Consider the following 7,138-nt stretch of genomic DNA (forward strand, 5'->3'; position numbering starts at 1 on the left):
TATTCACTCAGCCAATTGCGAGAGTACATGCAAATAGAGGAGGCAGAGGCAGCGGATTGGCCTACTGGTTGGTGATGTCACAATGATCAGCAGGACTGGTTTTGAGGAGGCCTATTTCTTCGATTTTAAGACAAACCTTTGACCCCATAGAGAACATAGTTACATAACAACGCTCGCGTATTCGAACGCAACGCTGTGTCAAAATTTCAAAGCAATCGGTGAAGAACTTTCGGAGATATAACAACAGTAACGAACGGTCTTTTTCATTTTTATTTATATAGATACAGCACCATCAATGTACATGGTGCTGTACAGAGTAAAACAGTAAATAGTGAGACCCTGCCGCATAGGCTTACATTCTAATAAAACCATAATAAAACAATAAGGAGGGGAAGAGAAAGCAAACAGGCACAGGGTAGGGTAAACAGGCACTGGGTAGGGTAAAACTAACAGTATAAAGTCAGAACAAAATCAAGTTTTAAAAGCTTTAGGAAAAAGAAAAGTTTTTAGCTGAGCTTTAAAAGCTGCGGTTGAACTTGTAGTTCTCAAATGTTCTGGAAGAGCGTTCCAGGCATAAGGGGCAGCAGAAGAAAATGGACGAAGCCGAGCAAGGGAAGTAGAGACCCTTGGGCAGGCGAGAAACATGGCATCAGAAGAGCGAAGAGCATGAGCGGGGCAATAGTGTGAGATGAGAGAGGAGAGATAGGAAGGAGCTAGACCGTGAAAAGCTTTGTAGGTCAAACGGAGAAGTTTATACTGGATTCTGAAGTGAATTGGAAGCCAATGAAGAGATTTCAGAAGTGGAGTTACATGGTCAGAGCAGCAAGCCAAGAAGATGATCTTAGCAGCAGAGTGGTGAACAGAAACCAACAGTCATGTGTTGTTGTTCATCTGAGGTTGTATTTACCTAATTTTTAGACCTGCTAAGGAACAGATGATTATTATTATGTCCTGATATGTAAAATCATACAATTCCAAGAGGGTGTACTTTCTTTTTCACATGACTGTGTATATCTCCTGTACATACATACACACACGCTAGCTGATATACCCGACTTTGCTCAGGCCCCCTAAGATATGTCTGTGAGGTAATCATCTTAAAATAGTATTCTAATGCGAGTTAACTTTTAAATGAATTAAATTAGTTTTTTCCCCCTCTCTTTCTCACCCCCCAGCAGCCTCAGCTCTCCATGGCCTGCTTGATCATTTTGTACTTGGGGCTCTTGGCAGGAAGTGGGAAACCTCCAGGGGAAGCTGGGTCAAAGGCGTGCACCTACTTTGGCCTGCACTTCTCACCCACCATGCTCCAGCAGGAAGCTATACTGAAGCACAAGGGCTGTCTGGGCACTTGCCCCAGTTGTTGGGCCTACTCAAGCCTGAAGCCTGAGGAAGAAGCCGCCACCATAATTTTCCTTGTCTCCACAGAAAATGAAAACTTCAACTCCTGGCATGTCTTTCACCATGGTGCCCAACTTGCCCAACGGGAGTCTTGCTACCGAGGTTCATGGGAACTGTACTTTGGCCAAGCCAGTCCATGCTGCACTGTGCAAGTGGTGCCCATAGGTAGGCTGTGAGGGAGCCAGCCGACTGACTGACTAATGGTTAGCTCGATGGTTGCCATTGGTAGGGTGACCATATTTGGGAAACCAAAAAAGAGGACACCTAGTGTGTGTGTGGGGAAGCAGCTTTCTGAGTCCTGCAAAAAGTACGTTATTCCTTCTCCACCTTAAAGAACCCGATTGGAGTGGAGGAGGGGAAAGGATTTCATTCTGCACCACCACCATCCACTCCAATTGGGGCCTTTTCTATAATGTCCACGAATGACCCACTTTCCCCTTTAAGACCTCAATTGGAGCTCGGGGTGGGGGAATGATGTGCCTCAAGAAAGCATGTCATTCCCTCCTGCCATGCTAATGGCAGCCTTAAAGGGGAAGGTGTGTCATTCCAGGACATTATTGAAAATTATAGAAAATCCCCCCTGACACTATGGAAAGAACAAAAACCAGGACAAATCCGGGGAAATCCTGACAGTTGGTCACCCTAGCCATTGGCAATGGGCCCAGAGCCGCAGCCTCCTTCCCTCCCACTCCCAATGGTGCTTAGCGATTGAGGCAGACATCCCCAGGTACTCTCCCTTTAGGCCCAAGATGACAAACTGATGTCCCCAGGGAGAAGTTTCATCTCTCTAATGAATGTAATGTGCCAAGGGTTAAAGATGGTTTCTCTGCCAAAGGGTGGCTACATGTGGCTACATGCCAGATTTGCATTCCTTAATGGTGGACATCATGTCCTAGCAGACAAAGGGAAAAACTTTCAACCAATAGAGCATCGAATGTAACCTATGACTCATTGAGATTGTGCACCTTAACTTGAAAATTGAATGTAACTTAACTTGCTAATCCAGAACAGACCAATAGAAGGGTTAGAAAGAGACTAGCATCCTCTTGTAGTCAGGGCCTATATATACTGTGAGATTCATTTGTTCTGGTGTGCCTCCATCTTGTGGAACCGGAGAGCACCCCCATACTGCAGTATCGGAAGTAAATGGATTAAGCGTATTCTCCAGACTCGTGTGTTTGATTGGCTATTAACGCGCCGGGGAAGCGGGCCTTTGAATCCCTGGTTGAGGGACAACAAAGGCACTTCCAGATGATGGCCACCAAAGTCCACTAGTCTTCCTTCCTGCCCAAGGCATGCTGGGAGTTGAAGGTGTAATCCTAGGTCACTGAATAACATATTAATCTTTGAACACCATCTAATGTGTGGTAGGAAACACCTGGAGAGCAGGCCTTCTTAGTTGTGGCACTCTGCTTATGTATTTCTTTTTCCCAGGCAAGCTTGCCTAGTGACTGCATCAATGGCTTTCCCAGGCCAAGTGAATTTTTTTAATTGTTATTTTACGAGGTCTTTTAACTTGATGAGATTTTTTATGCTGTGTGTTGTTTTTTGTTATAACTAAACCCCAACATTCCAAGACAGATGCAAGAATAACTGAATAAAGTTTATGATTTTTATGTTAAGGCCTGACTATACCATTGAAACGGAAAAGTGAATGGAGGAATGAATGATAGGTGAGGCTAGAATGGAATAGTGGGCAGAGTGAATGACAGTTGGGGAGAGTCAGTTAGAAAGAGAACAAAGACAGCGAGAGCTCCGGAAAGTGGAGGCTGAGTTAGGGTTGAGAGATAGTGACCTGGTTTGCTCACCCATATTTTATTTTAAATCAGCCACTCTACATGCCAGTACTACAACTCCCAGCATACCTTTGGCAGTCTGCAGGTGCCCACATCCTTTGAGAGGCGCTTCCCACCTCTCATTGCCGATGTTGCTCTTCAATATAGCGGCGAAGATGCACAGCTGAAAATTTGTGTACTTACCCCAACTTTTAAGCCAGAGCACGGTCAGCCCAGCTCATCAGCTGGTCTATCCTCACTCGGAGCCACTCCAGGGGTGTTCCTGGGTGGAAGGTGACCTCCTATTGATCATCAGAAGCTGTGGGAGGGGCAGATGCGGCAAGCCTAATGGCAGCCAGAAAGCCCATCCTGCCTCCCCTCTTAAGGACAGGTTGGAGCCACCGCGCACCAGCAAGAGTGCAGGATTTGGTAGCGGAGTGGCGCAATCTGGCACCATGAAGCCAGCCCCCTGGAGCTTTTCATAGTGGCTGCAGGGAGGAGAGATCCATGATTGGACTTTCTCCTCTGCATCATAATTCTGTCTATGGCCACAGCGGAGGTGATCTGTAGCATCATATAGGACAAGTGCAAAAGCAAGGAAAACCCCGTGGGGGAGTAAAAAGAAGCCAAAGGCAAAGGTAGAACCAGGCAATCTTCAAAACAAAATATTTACAAAAGTTTATTTACAGTGCCAAGGTGCCACCTACATGTTTTGAACACAAACTGCGCTCTTCCTCAGGGCTGTTATCTAAAATGTAAATAAAAAAGTCCTTTGAATCATAATATTTACAAATAGAGGTGTTTTACAAGTTTATGTACCTAAAAATACTTTTAAAAACTTATGTATATCCAGACATACAAATTGTAATCAAAAGGTGTAATACATCATCATTCAGTTAATTAAAATATATATACAAAAACATATACCAACCAGGAGTAAATATCTACATTACAAATGCAAACATCAGTGTTTACTTACAGAGTTCATTAAGTTGTCTGCAGAACGCTGCTAGACTGACATACTAAAGGAGGTGAGATTTATAGGGAGGGAAAAGAGACCTTGACAACTAATTGGAAACAAATGTTTCTTATAACAGAGCTGATAATTACAAAGACTCATTGAGGCCGGATGGGCTGATAGTATTGAGCCTGATAATCCATCTGGCCTCTCTTTCTAAAAGGATCCTGTCAGATTTATTCTTGATTTTTCCTATAACCCAGAATGATAGATCTTTTAGTTGATGTGATTTCTCTTTCCAATGATACAGAAGACTTTCCATCAGTAGATGAACTTGTACCAGCCCAGTCTAGCTCTTTTTTACAGAGACCTGCACAGACCAGAAACAAGAGTATCTTAAGAAACAAAATGCCTTTACGACAATGGGAGAACATGGATCAACGCCCACGAAGAAGGAGGAAAACTTGATTGTAAATCTATCTACCAAAGTACTTACGTGTAACGAACGTCATGTTTTGAACCTGGGGTTATCTTTTGTACCTACACCAAAATACGACCCACTATCCACTAGAATTGAACTATATAAACTCATAAGAAATATAAGACTCAGAGATTTTTTTAAGGACAATCCTAGATTAGAATATAGTTCCATCACACCTTTTCGACCTAAATCTACCTTTATTCCTCCAGGTAATGTGAAGCCTTGTATTCAGGTTTTTGAGAATCTTTTGTTAAAAGATTTGGAAGACTATGAAAAAACTTATAAACAACAATGGCAAAACTTAACATATACTGACCGACAGGCATTAGATAGTTTAGCGAAAGATGAAACAATTATTATAAAACCTGCCGACAAAGGTGGAGCAATTGTATTGATGAATCAAACTGATTATGAAAAAGAGGTGTATAAACAATTAAATTACCAAAATTTTTATAGATCATGTGATGGGGATCCTACAGGGAAGATACAGAGAGAAATTAGAATCCTTTTAGAAGAAGGGATAAGCCTTGGTTACCTGACTCAAAAGGAATATGATTTTTTGTGGAACAAGGAACCTAGAATTCCTTTATTCTATATATTACCCAAGGTACATAAAAATATTTATCCACCGCCTGGGAGACCTATAGTGTCAGGAAGTAACTCAGTAATGGAACCATTATCAAAATATGTTAGATTCTTTTTGGCTCCTTTTGTAACCAAGTTAAGATCATATGTAAAGGATTCAATGGACTTCATTAATAAGTTAAATACACTCAACAATATTGATTCAAATATTATGGTAACTCTAGACGTCTCTTCCCTATATACGAATATCCCACAGGAGGAAGCGTTGATATGTATAGAGGAAATAATGAACACAAGAGAGAATAAGGTACCACCTACTCATTACATTATGGATATAGCTGAAATTGTTCTATCTAGAAATTATTTCAAATTTCATTCTGTTTTATTGGCAAACCAATGGTATTTCTATGGGTTCCCCTATGGCACCTGAGTTGGTTTGCTTATATATGGGAAAATATGAAGATGAATATGTATATTCCTTAAATAATACATTCTGTGATAAGATCAAGTTTTGGTGTCGTTATATTGATGATGTATTTCTTATATGGCAAGGGGATAGAGAAGAGTTGATCCTATTTTGGAAATGGTTAAATAACAGAACAGATAATATTAAATTTGAAATGAACAGCAATGTACAACGAGTTAATTTTCTAGATATATCTGTAGAAAAAGGTCAGAAATTAATTACCAAATTATATAGAAAGCCCACAGATAAAAATAAGCTCTTAAGATATGACAGCTCACACCCCAAACATATTAGGGATAATATCCCATATGGACAATTGATTAGGATTAGAATAAATTGCACTAGGGAATCGGATTATTAAAGGGAATCTTGGACTTTACAACAGCAGTGTTTACAGAGAGGTTATTCAGAAAAGTGGATATCAAGAGCAAAAGAAGAAGTTGACAATATAGATAGAAGTACCCTCTTGAGGTCTAAACCAAAAAAGATTAGTAACAGATTGATATGCAGTTTACCATTCAACAATATTAGTATGTCTTTAAGACGCTCTATAAATAAATACTGGTTTTTAGTGAAGGATGTCATGGGTTGTCAAAAGAAACCCTATATTGCATATAAAAGAACACAAAGTATAGGGGACCGTATAATCAGAAGTAACACAGTTAAAGCAATTACAACCTTGACTACGCAGTCCCTCCTAGCAGGTTCAGGCCCACCTGTAGGACATTTTCCGTGTGGACATTATAAATATTGCAGTCATTCTCTCAAATTAAAACACTTTGTTAATCCAATAGATAACAACCTTTGAAAGATTTTACCACGTGCAATACAGGGTTTGTAGTATATGGCATAATCTGTCCCTGTAATAAATTATACATTGGCAAAACTACAAAAGTGTTAAAACCAGGATAGGTGAGCATATTAGTAAGATCAAATGTGGAATAGAAGGAGCACCATTAGTTCACCATTGGAAAGAGAAATCACATCAAGTAAAAGATCTATCATTCTGGGTTATAGAAAAAACCCAGAAAGAGTTCCTTTTAGAAAGAGAGGCCAGATGGATTATCAGGCTCAATACTATCAGCCCATCCGGCCTCATTGAGTCTTTGGAATTATCGGCACTGTTATAAGAAACATTTGTTTCCAATTAGTTGTCAAGGTCTCTTTTCCCTCCCTATAAATCTCACCTCCTTTAGTATGTCAGTCTAGCAGCGTTCTGCAGACAACTTAACGAACTCTGTAAGTAAACTCTGATGTTTGCATTTGTAACGTAGATATTTACTCCTGGTTGGTATATGTTTTTGTATATATATTTTAATTAACTGAATGATGATGTATTACACCTTTTGATTACAATTTGTATGTCTGGATATACATAAGTTTTTAAAAGTATTTTTAGGTACATAAACTTGTAAAACGTCTCTATTTGTAAATATTATGATTCAAAGGACTTTTTTATTTATATTTTAGATAAC

This window comes from Elgaria multicarinata, chromosome 7 (genome assembly GCF_023053635.1).
Source record: "Elgaria multicarinata webbii isolate HBS135686 ecotype San Diego chromosome 7, rElgMul1.1.pri, whole genome shotgun sequence".
Classification (NCBI taxonomy): Eukaryota; Metazoa; Chordata; class Lepidosauria; order Squamata; family Anguidae; genus Elgaria; species Elgaria multicarinata.